Source organism: Sapajus apella, unplaced genomic scaffold (assembly GCF_009761245.1).
Source record: "Sapajus apella isolate SASKATOON/1434 unplaced genomic scaffold, GSC_monkey_1.0 scaffold82, whole genome shotgun sequence".
Lineage (NCBI taxonomy): Eukaryota > Metazoa > Chordata > Mammalia > Primates > Cebidae > Sapajus > Sapajus apella.
In genome coordinates this window covers 9,167,207-9,181,406 of record NW_022437022.1, presented here as the reverse complement: position 1 = coordinate 9,181,406, position 14,200 = coordinate 9,167,207, and the positions used below count along the sequence as shown (strand labels likewise).

Here is a 14,200-nt window from a genome sequence, read left to right as displayed (position 1 = left end):
ATGTTTTGCAATTGGGAAAATGTTTCCTATGGAATTTTTTACACCTGTATTTTGTAATTTTGTATGTTTTGCAAATATTAAACCAGTTGTACTGATAATGCAGTGTTTTACTTAAACCTGACAAATGTAAAAATAAGAAACAAAATGGTGTAGAGATGATACAAATGACATAAAATGAACAAAGAAAATTATGATATATAACAATAATGAAAGAAAATTATGATAAAATATGACTTAAAGATTTTTATAACATAATTTCACAGTACTGTACATATAGCCTACTCAACTTACGACCAAATCGTGTTACGGCCGGTCTGTTGGAACCAATCGTGGTCGTAAGTCGAGCACTAGCTGTAGCATCCCATCTGGGATGAGCTCTGGTGAGCCAGGCAGAGAGAGGCGAGCTAGGAGGAAGATGGTGCTGTGCATGTGGGCGGACGCCTGTGCTGAGCCCAGGCAGGGGAAGACGGGCCTGCCCCAGGGACAAGAGGTGTGGCTGACGTGGAGACGCACGTCAGAGTGAGTTAGTGTGGCAGAGAGGGCTCTAACCGGCTAGGAGGTAGGCAGGTGCCTTATAAGCCACATGAAGGAGTGTCGATCTTATCAGAGGAAAAGGGTCAAGTGGCCTTATCAAATGCATGCTGTGCCCTCTGGCCAGGTGCAGTGGCGCTTGCCTATAATCCCTGCACTTTGGGAGCCCGAGACTGGCAGATCATTTGAGGTCGGGAGTTCGAGACCAGCCTGACCAAGATGGAAAAACCCTGTCTCTACTAAAAATACAAAATTAACCAGGCATGATGGTGCATGCCTGTAATTTCAGCTACTCAGGAGGCTGAGGCAGGAGAATCGCTTGAACCCGGGAAGTGAAGGTTGCCATGAGCCGAGATCATGCTATTGCACTCCAGCATGGGCAATAAGAGCAAAACTCCATCTCAAAAAAAAAAAAATTTTTTTTAAGGGCCCTCTGTCTTCCTGGCAGAGAATAAACCAGATGGTGGCAGGACAGAGCCCAGGAGATGAAAGGGAGGCTGTTCCCACAGGAGAGGGCAGGGCAGGTGCTGGAGCCCAGGCCAGGGCAGTGGCTGAGGAGACAAAAAAAATGTGCATGATTCCGAAAACATTTCAGCCGAAGAACCAACAGTCCTCGATAGCGATACTTCATTAAATTCCTGGAGTTGGGGCAAAGGAGAGTGCTTGACCCCTCTGCTTCCTGAGAGCACGGCGCTTTCCCCATGCTATGAATTAATGCTTTTAAAAAAGAGTAGAGTTCACATATTTTAAGTGGACTTGGTGACCTGAGTCTATAAAGTATATAATTCAGTGTAACCACCTGGACCCCTCGGGCTCTTGGTCCAGAACTTGATCTGCAGCAGCCTAAAATAAACATGAGGACCTCGAAACAATGAGAGCAGCTCCAGAGAGCCAGAACTTAGCACAACCTGTGTGAAAAGGTAAGCACCTGGGGGGAAAGCGAGAGGCGGAAATGGATGGAGCAGCAACGGCTCGGGACAGAGAGGCCTTAGGAGGAGCCCAGGGCAGCTCGCACTGGCAGAGGGGCCTGTGACTGGCCCTGAAGGAGAAGCTCTTTTGTGAAAAGCTCTATTGTGACAAGGCCGCTCCAGGAGCAGCTGAGGATGCTGAGTGCCAGGACACCCAGAATGCTCCCTTTATCCAGAATGTCTTGCCATCGTCATCCCTCTCTTTTGCCCAGTGATCTACAGTTTACAGAGCAATGTCATCAAGAGCAGGAAGAGTTTTGTGTTGAGTGAGGTAGGTTGTTTGAGGGTCTTAAATAAGAAGTGCCACAGTGTGCCACAAATGGGGCGTCCATCTTCCATTCTGCTCTGAGCAGCGAGTGTCTTTCCCCGTCTTGTGGAACCACACAATAGGGACCAGAGGAGGTGGCCAGGCACTGAGCTTGCAGATGGTGCCCCAAGGAGGAAGCAAGCCCTTCAGGAACGCCTGTGGACAGCAGTGGGACACTCACAGGGGCTCTGGGCAGGGGCTGAAGCCAAAGAGAGTCAGAACAAGAGCCCAAAGTGTCAAGGGGCACAAACAGTGGGACCCAGAGGTGGCCCCAGGCTGTATCAGGGCCTGCTCACCCAGCCCTGCCTTAAAGGAACAACTCCCTGTGGACAAAGAACTGGGAAGTAACATCGGAACGTGCTTTTTGGAAATTTTACCTATAACCTTGTGGCACGAATCATTGCAGTTCATCACAGGGGGCTGCAGGCAGTCCCAGCAGAGTCCTTGTTGGCATCATAGAGGCCCAAGCAGTGACCCCAACCGCCTTAAATACAGGCATCCACAGACAGCTCAACTGGGCAGATCCCACCCACGACCTGAGTCAAGAATCTACACCTGGAGTAGAAACTAACTACCCTTCCCACTGTGAAGTTCTACTGAGGCTTATTGTATCTCAACAGGCTGCACATTTGAGGTTCCTGTCAGTCACTCCTGAGTCTCACAACGGCCCCTGGAGGTCAGGATGGAGGCAAGGGGCTGCACATTCCAAGGAGGAAAGGCATCGCTGGCCCACAGAGCAGCCTTGGTCTCAGACCCTGGACTTGGAGGACCGGAGCTCGTGGATAGACCCCCGTCGTCTGAGCTGTCACCCTGAATGCAGAAAGCCAGAATGAAGATTTGTTCATTTTTGACAAATGAGTGCAGGACCAACGTTGTCGGGCCAGCATTCTCCAACCAGGCAAAGCCAGCCGCTTCTCTGCCTGGCGTCAAGCTGCTTGGGCAGCCAGTTCATAATCAGAGTGCCAATTTATAAGTGTAAAATGAAAATTGAACCATCTAGGAAGCAGAACCACTGCCTGGTCAGCCCTGTGGGACTTTCTGGAGACTTCTGTCAGAAATGCTCATGTAAGACTGGGAGCCATGAATGTGTGCACTTTTCTTTTGAGACAGGGTCTTGCTCTGTCTGCTGGAGTGCAGTGATGCAATCTCAACTTGCTGCAACCTCCGCCTTCCAGGTTCAAGCGATCCTCCTGCCTCAGCCTCCACGAGTAGCTTGGGCTGCAGGCATGTGCCACCACATACAACTAATTTTTGTATTTTTAGTAGAGATGGGGTTTCACCATGTTGGACAGGATGGTCTCAGCCTCCTGACCTAAGGTGATCTGCCCACCTCGGCCTCCCAAAGTGCTGGGATTATAGGCATGAGCTCTAACGCCTAGCCAATGTGTGCACTCCTAAAACGTGCTTTGATAGAGGACTCTGATTATTTAAAATAATGCATCTCATGAAAATTTTTAAATGTATGATGTCTTTTATTCTGTGCATTTTAAAAAACCGCTTATGATGAAAGAATGAGGCTACATGTCTAATGCAGTTTTTTGGAGAGTGTGTCCCTGGCCAATAGGAAAGTCTCAGCAACAGAATTTCTGAGGCCTCCCAGGCACATTTTCATCCTGTCCCGGCTTTGTCAGTGATACCCGCGGTGTCAGTGCCCACTTTAGAGGCCTTCTTCCAAAGTAAAGGGAGATATATGCCTGCAGGTTGGAGCCAAGCCAGCAGGTGCAGGTGGCCTCTGGCCAAGCGCTCACCTAGTTCTGCCTGGAACTGTCAAACTGCAACTCAGCTTTAAAAACATATTTTTTCCATGCCCAGAAAAGCCACAGCGATTGCTTCACGAAAGTCTGCTTCTGTTTGTCTGACTTGCCCTGCCTGTGCATCTGTTTTGGCTGCTCCATCCCGTTTGCGTGTGTGTGGTTCTCGTCTTTGCGGCTCTGGGGAGTGTGTGTTCATCTCCGTGTCTTGCTCCTTTTGTCTTCCGGAGTCTCTCTTTCCATCAGGCTTATGTCTCTAGCTCAGACATCTCCTTGGAGCTCCAGACTTGCCTGTGCAGCTGCCTGCTGGACATGTCCACTTGGGGAGATGGAAAGTACTCCCAACTCATCCTTCCCCAGTGACCCCCTCCTTCCTGAAGGCCAGCGCCATTCATGGGTGGCACAGGCCTGAGAGTCCAACTGATTCCTCTGCCACATCCTGCTCACCTAACCTATCCCCAGGTTCTCTACAGTTTGCTTACTAGGTGGATCCCAACTCAATCCACTTCGTCCCTTTCCTTCTGTGCACTGCCTTGGCCAGCTGCAAGCTTGCATCATCTCTCACCTTAACTGTGCAAGGGTCTCTTAGAGGACCCCACCATCCACTCCTGCTCCTCATACAAGCTAGCCTCTACACTGACATCAGAGTGACTGTTTCCAAACAGAATCTCACTTGGGAAAGAGGCCCAAATCCTTAACCTGGTGTACGAGACCCACCGGTCCACCTCGGCTGGCACCGTAGTCCTGCGTGCCCCCTGGGCTCCAGCCCCTGGGCCTCCCCTGGTTCCTCTCTGTTCATTCCTGCCCATCTTTCAGGGAGGGGTTCAGTTGTGGGCTCCTCAGGGAAGCCCACCACTGCACATGCTTCCCAGAGCTCTCTTTATGCTTCCTTCACAGCACTGAGCAGGGTTGGCATGGTATACACTGGGACATGCGAACTGACGTGGTGAAATCTCTGCCCATGGGTGGGTAAGCTTCAAGAGGTCTTGTCAGTTTCCCTCACTGTATTCCCACAGCCAGCGCCTTGGCTGGCACGCAGCTGCTCAGTATTTACAGAAGGGAGGGAAGAACAAGAAGATTTCATGCTCCTGTTGCTGTATCTGTCTTCATGTCTCCATCGTAGTTTTCTCTCTTAGGGAACAAAATATATACATTGCTTTTTTGGCCCTATGACGAGGTTAGTGTTCTCAGCCGGGGGGAAAAAAAAGTCTCCGGCACCCAATCTAAACTAAATGAAACCCATACCTCTCACCCTCAAACCTCCCAGAAGTACAAATTTTAAAGACTCCAGGAGGAATGACAATTTTAAAATATTAAGTCTGATCAAGAGCTAGTAATCCTTGCACAGTTCTGGGAGGGTGGCGATGCCATCACTGAAAATGACTCACAGCATCTTTAGGCCTGTGACTGACGCAACTTACACGTGTATGCATCTACTCAACAGGCAGCTGAGGGCCTCACGTGCGCCTCCTACAAACTTGAGTAAAACAGTAGCTTTCAAACTTTTTGCATTTTACGGCAACTCACAGCAGGAAATACATTTTCTATGGGGATCCAGTGCACACAGCTACGCACATCAAATGGCAAGAGGCAGTGCCTGCCTTTACCACAGGAGATGCCTTGGGGTGTGCTATTTTGTTTGTTTTTAGTGCTGGTCATGACCAACTAAATCAATTTCATGACTCACCATTTGATCACAACCCTTAGTTGAAGAAACCCTGGAATCAAGCGTAATTAGAGTAGCTCCTTCTGAATAGGCCAGGGGTTGCACGGAGTTATGCCGCGGTTAGCCCAGGGTGCCAGCCTGCCTGTGGCTGCGATTTTAGGCTGTGACCCTCTGGGCCCCTAAGGATGGCACATTCAGCATGCCGCACGATGGGCATCTGTTGCTCTGCCTTCTTAAAACAGCTCATTTTTAAATTACTGGTTGAAATAAGCCGTTTCAAGCAGCCTTGTTGGCTTGTTGGAGCAGTAGACAGCGCATTGGCCTCATAATCTGAAATAAGTTATTTCAGTATCTGTGAACTCTCCTGACAGGTCAACCATTCTTAACCTGGGGCCTAAGAACAGCTTCAGGAAACTGTACATAAAATGCGTTCAGTGCATGAGAGTGAAAGGATCCATCGCTGTCATCAGAGTTTTAAAGCAGTGGGGAATGAAGAAAAGGCTAAGAACCGTTGCCCTAGAGGTTCCAAAGAGTTTCTGATGTTCTTGAAAAATAGTATTGAAAGGGCTGACAATTTCCGGGTTCGCTGACTCTTCCTCTCATGGTCTTCCTGATACTGTATCCTTCTTCCTTGGTAAACTTGTTCCCATCACACCTTCACTCCGTCAGCCTCGCAAGAGCTAGAAAATGACAGCTCTTGGAAGACCCCCTCCACGGGGTGGTGCACCTGAGTGAAGCTCTGGACCACGCCCACTCCTTCGCGTGGGGGCAGGGAGGGAACGGGACAAAAGGCCAGGATCCAAGTTCAAGTCCTGTGCCTTAGAGTCCTGGAGTCCTGCATCCACCAACAGGGCCCCACCATGTGGTGTTTCGTGAGGGAGCCGCGCCACACCCCAGGAGCTTCGCTCAGAGCTGCTCACAATAGTTTCAGTCAGCATTTGCCACATTTAATAGCTGACTGTATCTTTTTTTTCCTTTTTGGTTGTTGTAAGCATTGATCCATTTTAGAAAGTGAAGAACAATGAGGAAACTCAATATGTAAAACAGATATAGGTCTAACTGCTGTAGTCCAAGGCTCTCCATAGAGAGGGGCTGTTGACGAGGCCTTAACTTCAGGATCATCACAAAATCACAACTTCCTCACTGTACGGTGTCTCAGAAACCCTCTGAAACCCTTTCAGAAGACCCAGTGGAATCTCTAGACACTGATCTGTCACAAATGAGAAAATCACACTCCCCAGCCATAACACCACGGCAGTTAGCAGGGCGGGCCACAGGTGTGCAACCTGCCAGCTCTCACAGGGCCCCAGCTGGACTTCATGTTCCGCCGTCTCCAGCTTGAAACTCTTAATGATAGATATGTATTCTTTGAGTCTCACTCTGTCACTCAGGCTGGAGTGCAGTGGTGTGATCTCGGCTCATTACAACCTCTACCTCTGGGATTCAAGCGATTCTCATGCCTTGGCCTCCCGATTAGCTGGGATTACAGGCACTCACCACCACGCCTGGCTAATTTTTGTATTTTTAGTAGATGGGATTTTACCATGTTGGCCATGCTTGTCTCAAACTCCTGACCTCAGGTGATCTCCCCTCCTCTGCCTCCCATAGTGCTGGGATTACAGGCGTGAGCTACCATGCCCGGCCAATTCTTAATGATTTTTTTTTTTTTTTTTTTGAGAAAGAGTCTCTTTCTGTCACCAAATTAGAGTGCAGTAGGGCAATCTAGGCTCACTGCAGCCTCCACCTCCCGGGTTCAAGCAATTCTTTGCCTCAGCCTCCTGAGTAGCTTGGGACTACAGGCGCCCACCACCACACCTGGCTAATTTTTGTATTTTTAGTAGAGACGGGGTTTCACCATGTTAGCCAGGATGGCCTTGATCTCTTGACCTTGTGATCCACCCACCTCAGCCTTCCAAAGTGCTGGGATTACAGGCGTGAACCACCGCGCCCAGCCAATTCTTAATGATGGTTAAGCAGCTGCCCCCAGTTTTCACTTTGCTGTGGGCCCCCTACATTCCATAGCCAGTCCTAACTGGTAGAACTTTTGTCTGTTCTTCCGAGTGCCTTTGTTGAGAAAAGTAATTAAGGACCTGCTGACTGGACTGCAGTGACTCAGGGACACGCTTGCAGCTTGATGTGAACAACAAGAAACCAAAACAACATGCTATATTTAGAGCCTCAGACGTCGGTGCGGACCTGCGTCTGCTGGCAGGGGTAGTGATGTCCTGCTTCGTCATTTCTGAGTGCCTGTAGAGCCACCAATCATATCTGGGCCTAGCCTGGGTCTGTAAATGCCCCTGTCTTGTAAATTCTTTATTTAAAGAGTTCCTGCTGCTGGGCTGGCCAGCACGCCCTCATGCTGTGAAATTCTTGAAAAGTTTTATTTAGCTATGGAATCGTAGTATTTGAGTTGGAAAGAACCTTTTATAGCATAACCAACTTGCTGAGGCCAAGAAACCTGTGCACGTCACATCGCTAAGCAGGCAAAAGGCCAGGACCCTCATGCAAGTTCTCTGCCATAGAGTCCTGCGTCCTCCAACAGGCCCCACCATGTGGGTGTTTCAGGAGGGAGCAGCACCACACCCCAGAAACTTCATTCGGAGCTGCTCACAATAATTACAGTCTACATTTACCACATTTCCAAGCTAACTGCGTATTTTCTTTGGTTGTTATCAGCAGTGATCCATTTTAGAGCATGAAAAATAATGAGGAAACTCAACATATAAAACAGGCATATGTCTAACTGCTGTAGTTCAAGGGGAAGAAAGATTTGGTGAGAGAGGGGGCGAGGGGCCTGCCCAGCACCCAACGAGCTCAGGTTAGAAAGTCAGGTCTCAGAGCGCTCAGCTCTGCAGACACATTCAGGGGTGCAGCCAGTGAGGGGAGGGGAGGGCGCCAACAGCAGCAGGAACCACCCAGGGACTTCAGGCAACAGGCTGCTGAGATGTCATTGGCACTAGAAGGTCCCATTGGCAACAGTGTGGGGGACTCATAAGGGGGGTGTCCAGGAAGATGTGACAGTGGCTCCTGCAAGAGGGCACAATTCTGTGGCTTTCAGACACCGGGGAGCAGGACAGGAGAGACCAGAGAGACAATGGCCACTTCCTGCTGACCACCGGATGTGAGGAATGAGGGGGCACAGGGCGTGAAATGAATGGGTTCCCCATGGGGGATGCCACTAGCAAAGAAGAGGCAGCTTGTGAGGAGGAGAGATGGCGGGGAGTTTGATGACCAGAGCTTGGGACCTGTGAAAGGGGTGGGCCTGTGGGACAATTAGATCCACGAGTATCCAGTGGGCCAGCTCACCCCAGGAAGATGCCAGGCCCAAGGCTGGAGCTGGGCACTGCAGTACCTACACGCACCCTGGAGGACGAGTGGCCCTGTGCCCAGCAAGAAGGGCTGCCAGGCTGCTCCACCCCCAAACACACCCTCCCCGACCTGAGCATGTGCTGTAGACCGAACCTCGAACTGAAGGGACAGAGGGATTGTGAAATCTCAGATGTACACCCTAAAATCCCAACCACATATGAGGCAGGAGGAACAGATACTTCGGGGGGTGGGTTGTCAGACGTTTGTGTGGAGGGACAGCGTACCATGAGAATGTTAGGAGACCCTACAGATGATGTCTGGGTGTCAAACGCCCCTTCTGCCCACCTGAGAGTGGATTTGCTTCTGTTCCGTATTGCAAATCAGGGTGGTCAGGACTTGTCCCAGGAGAACCAGACTGAGCCACAAGGACCCCCAATGGGGAATGCTGGACCATGGGGTTCCCGGTGCCCCCAGATTTCAGATTATAGACCATCAAAGCAGGAATGCCCTGGGGGTCTTCTGACAGCCACCCACCTTTTAGAGACAGGAAGCTGGGCACCATCGTGAGTATTATAAGCATGAATGGCAGCCTCATGAAAAGAACCCTCCAGTGAATCTGAGGACACACAGGGGGACATCTGTTCCTCTTACCTCATCATAACTGGCATTAGTGACAGTCACGAGACACCACAGTACGTCTATCATTTTATTACCAGAGGAGATAACATGAAAAAGCCCTTGAAAAGTACACAGTACGGTGGGTTCCCACAGGAAAGAAACACAGATATACATGGCCTTGTATCCTAACGATGACAGTAACAAGGCTGCATCTCCTGTTTCAACTCAGAAAAAAGAAATGTCTCTGAAGTTCTGCAGAGGGTCTTCGTTCTTTTTGAATTTTTAAAAAATGGGTTCTCTTTGGACTCATCACGGTTTGCTTCTTAAGGAAACGCATCAATCCATGAAGCCGTTGGGCTCGTAGACACGGCTCTCAGTGCCCGGCGGTGTGGACTCTGCTGCAAGATCCCAGAAACGTATTTACTCTGGAGAATATGCCAATTGGGAATATAACTTTCTCACCACGTATACATGTAGTCAGACGGTTTTGAAAAGCCTGCGAATTACTAGCTTTCTGTGTATCATATGCCCATAAGACAACTCTATTCTGGAATCTTTATTTTGAGGATAAATTGACTGAGGGTTCAAAAAAATCTTAATAACTGGACATGAAAGAACATGTAAGACTCAGGAGTGTGGAGGAGGTGGAAAAGGCCGTGGGCAGACATCAGAAGCACTTGTTCTAGACACTGGCAATTCCATTTCACTCCAAGCTGCTTTCCTCGCCTGTGTTCGGGGAATCTGTGCCACCCGTCACAGGGTAGAGATCGAGTGAGTGAAATGAAGAATGTGAATGATTATTGAAAACCAGAAAGCATTACAAATGCGTTAGCCATTCCAAGATCTAAGGTGGCGCTATTGATTTCAAGGCCTGTCATTTCTAGAGAGGCATTGAGAAGTTTCTGAGGGCTGCTCGATGACAACACGAGTTTGTTTTTCAGTTGTGTAAGATAATTTGTTTTATTCTATGGAGAACTAAGAACTCCTAGACATAGTTTCTGGCCCTGCAAACCCAACGTTGGTGTCAGGCCAACGCTGAGGGGCTTGGGTAGGTCAGGAGTGGCGTGGGCTTACTGAGGACTAAGCACTTGGTCGCGGGGAGCTTATCTCAGAGTTTTAAAAACGACAGATGGAGAATGAATGAAGAATGAACATGCAAAGGCCGTCTTTGAGGCCATACGCATTTGAACTTATATGTGATTTTTTTTTTTTTTTTGAGACATCTCACTCTGTCACCCAGGCTGGAGTGCAACAGTGCGATCTTGGCTCACTGCAACCTCCGCCTCCAGGGTTCAAGTGATTTCATGCCTCAGCCTCCCGAGTAGCTGAGATTACAGGCACCTGGCACCACACCCAGCTAATTTTTGTATTTTTAATACGGACGAGGTTTCACCACATTGGCCAGGCTGACTGGTCTTTATTTTTTATTTTTTTGAGATGGAGTCTTGCTCCGTCACCCAGGCTGGAGTGCAGTGGCCAGACCTCGGCTCACTGCAACCTCCACCCCCTGGGTTCAAGCAATTCTCCTGCCTCAGCCTCCTGACCGGCTGGGATTACAGGCCCCTGCCACTGCACCCATCTAATTTTTTATTTTTTTTATATATGTTTAATAGAAATGGGGTTTCACCATCTTGGTCAGGCTAGTCTTGAACTTCTGACCTTGTGATCCACCCACTTTGGCCTCCCAAAGTGTTGAGACCACAGGCGTGAGCCACCTCACCTGGCCAGGCTGATCTTCAACTCCTGACCGCAAGTGATCCACCCACCTCAGCCTCCCAAAGTGCTGGGATTACAGGCATGAGCCACTGCACTTGGCCAAATGACTGATTTTACCATGGTGATGCAGAGCCCCGATCCGGCTCCTAGATTCTAGGAAGCTTAAAGACCTCTCCAGTGGGTTCTTATTCTGATTCTTAGCAAATAGGAGAGTGTTGGGAGGGCGAGCTTAATCCTTCCCGCCTACTTAACATTTCTCAGTTCATATGACGACCGTCCACACACTAAATTTGGGGAATTGTGGGATTTCCTTTCGAATCTGAACTGATTCGAATCTGATTAATTCACTTTTTAAAGTATCCTCATTTCTACTCACTTGTTTACTCTCCTTTTGAGAATTATTTACATTACAAATGAAACCGGCTCTCTTTACCTTCTTCCTCGCTCTCTCAGACCTTTTCTTTCTCTTCTCCATGGCTTCAGAACCGTGTTTGTTTGTACCCAGCAGAGCTTACTTGGGGTGTCACTTGCTTCAGAATGCTGCCTCTGCAGTGCACACCTGTCCTCCTCCTTAAATCACGAAATTCACCTGACACTGGAAAGCAGGGTTAAAAACCAGAATTTATTGGGAGGCCAAGGTAGGTGGATCAGGAGTTCGAGACCAGCCTAGCCAACATGGTGAAACCCCATCTCTACTAAAAATAAAATAAAAATAAAAATAAAATTTAAAAAGCCAGGCATGGTGGCGTGTGCCTATAATCACAGCTACTTGGGAGTATGAAGCAAGAGAATCACTTGAACCCGAGAGGCAGAGGTTGCAGTGAGCCAAGATTGTGCCACTGCACTCCAGCCTGGGAGGCAGAGGGAGACTCCATCTCAAAAACAGACAAACAAACAAACAGTATTTAAACCAACCTGGAAAACATGAGGAAAAGAAATGTGTAAAATTGTCTATTTGGGGAGCTAAAGGGACCTTTGGTGTCTATTAGTCAAGCTCCATCATTCCATGCCCACAGAGACTCAGCCACCTGCCAGGTGGTGGCAAAGCCAGGGCAGGAGCCAGTGAGACCTGGGTGGGGAGGGGAGGGGCACCTTAGAGTGGGCCATGTCGCTGTCCAAGGTTACTTTACATTGTAGCGTAAAGGTCACAACAGTGCTACATTTTACTAATTGATTTTACATTGAAACATTTTAGTTTCAGGGTTATTTTTGTTTGCTTGTTTACAAATGGTGCTAAAGGCTGCAGAATCTTAATTTATAAAACACTGGCAAGGACTCAAGACCAGAAGAATTCATGTAGATACTAATAAAACAGTCTTTGTGCATTAAATTTTCCAGCTCAAAGGCATCTTAGAGCTTATCTACTTCAATGTTCTACATGTGAAGAAATTAAGTCCCCAGGCAGAAGTGCTATAATAATACTTTAAGGCAACAGAATTTGTTAATATGATTTCTTGATTTTGTTTCTTCATACAATTAAGCAGATAGGACTTATTTTCAGAAAAACAGCTGAGAAGAGAGGGTGGGGGAAGAAACCGTACCTGATACATTGCCTTACCCAAGAGAACCCTTAGTCCATTTTCTGTTGCTGTAACTGAATACCTGAGGCTAGGTAATATACAAAGAAAAGGGATTTATTTCTTATGGTTCTGGAGGCTGGAAAGTCCAAGTTGAGGGGATGCCGCAGAGTCTCAAGGTGGCCCAAGGCATCATCACATATGGTGAGGGGGCTGGGCATGCTGGCCCAAGTCTCCTTTCCTCCTCTTATGAAGCCACTAAGGCCTCATCCTGATGACCTCAGCTGCTCCTGATTACCTCTCAGATATCATAGTCAGATTTCCCATCCTCTTACACAGCTACAGTGTGGATTAAGTTTCAATGTGAGTTTCAGAGGGGACAGATATTCAAATCCTAGCACCCCCCAAGCTCCACAATCTCAACAATAATGTTTGCCAAGCAGCTTTGTCCGATCCACATCTCTGTAAGAAGTTTCTGCTTCTTCCAGCATTGACTTTGCTGAGGATGAGGCCACCTTGACTTGATTGAGGGTGTATGTCTCCGCACATGGGCGGGTTCTTTTCTTGTGCTGCAGAGTCCCAAGGGACCCTGGACATAAAGGCCGGGCCTGGTGTGGCAGGTCCCTTTGTTTCCCCATTCCTGCTGCCGTGCTGGGCCTGGGGTATCCCATTGCCAGATCCACTTCAGAGTGTCTGCTCCAGCAGGGACGTGTAGGGTCCTCAGGGTACTCTGGCACAACGACCAGCAGAGGATTGAAGTGGGAGGCAGTCACAGGTGGTGGCTCAGGATGCAGGTGAACACATGAGTTCCAATGCTGACTCCTCCATCTGCAGTTTGCCTACCTGTAAAATGGGAATAATAGCATTGAGCTCATCCAATTTTGTGAGGATTAAATGACACAGTTCATGTAAAGTTCTTAGCACAGTGCCCAGCACAAAGTAAGGCCAGGTAGAAAAGATCAGCCAAAAACAGGAGAAGGTGGAGTAAGGCAGGTGAGGCTGCTTTTCAGAACTCTCCTGAGTCACTGGACACAGGAGCAAAGCTGTTATAATGTAGACCTTACCAGAAGACCTAGAGCCCCGTGAATCATTTAGAGCCTAAAGCAGGGCTTGGTCCTCTAATCCTTCAGCTAGTTTAATATTTAAATATTCTATTGAATAATTTTATGAATTATGTGGTGACCATAGAGGCCAGATTCACTATGTACCGCTGCATCTCAACATTCGTCTTTCTAAACAACAAATGGAAGATACCTCATAAGGCAACATTTTTCTAATCTTGGAGGCAAAAATGCCTACGTTTAAAGAAAAGTAATTTTCTGCTTCAGACCTTTAAAAACATGTGACTTAATTTAAAGTCACATGTTTAAATGTTAATAAAAATGTGATTAACATTTAAATTAGAAATTTCAAATTTCGACTGCACATTTCCATCTCCTTTCCACTGGATTCTCAAGATGCTCTCGGAGACCGAGGTTGGGATTCTTATTCCCCACATCCTGACCAAGCTGAGCCACTGTCTGCACAGAGCCTGTGACCGCTGCATGGTAAATGCAGAATCCTGGCTCTGGGTCCCCTCCCTGTTGTGCAGGCCTGGCCACAGAGTGTAATTTTGTCTGGACTCCAGATCCACTCTTGAGGGCCTGTGTTAGAACCTGACTTCTGGGAGAGTTCAAATTCTTAACATTTTTGGACAAACATTTCATTCCTGTCCCCAGCAGCCTTCAAATACGGCTTTTGTAAATACTTTCCCCTCAATATTTCGGTGGAATTTTTGGTCCCTGTCCTATTGCAGTAAGTCTCCATATTTAAGGACC

General features: G+C 48.2%; 1 protein-coding gene across 4 annotated transcripts in view; it reads left to right on the top strand.

Moving 5' to 3' along the window:
• The window catches only part of ZDHHC14 (zinc finger DHHC-type palmitoyltransferase 14), a 300,608-nt gene that overhangs the window by 230,967 nt on the left and 55,441 nt on the right, over nucleotides 1-14,200 (top strand). The window lies entirely within an intron of this gene.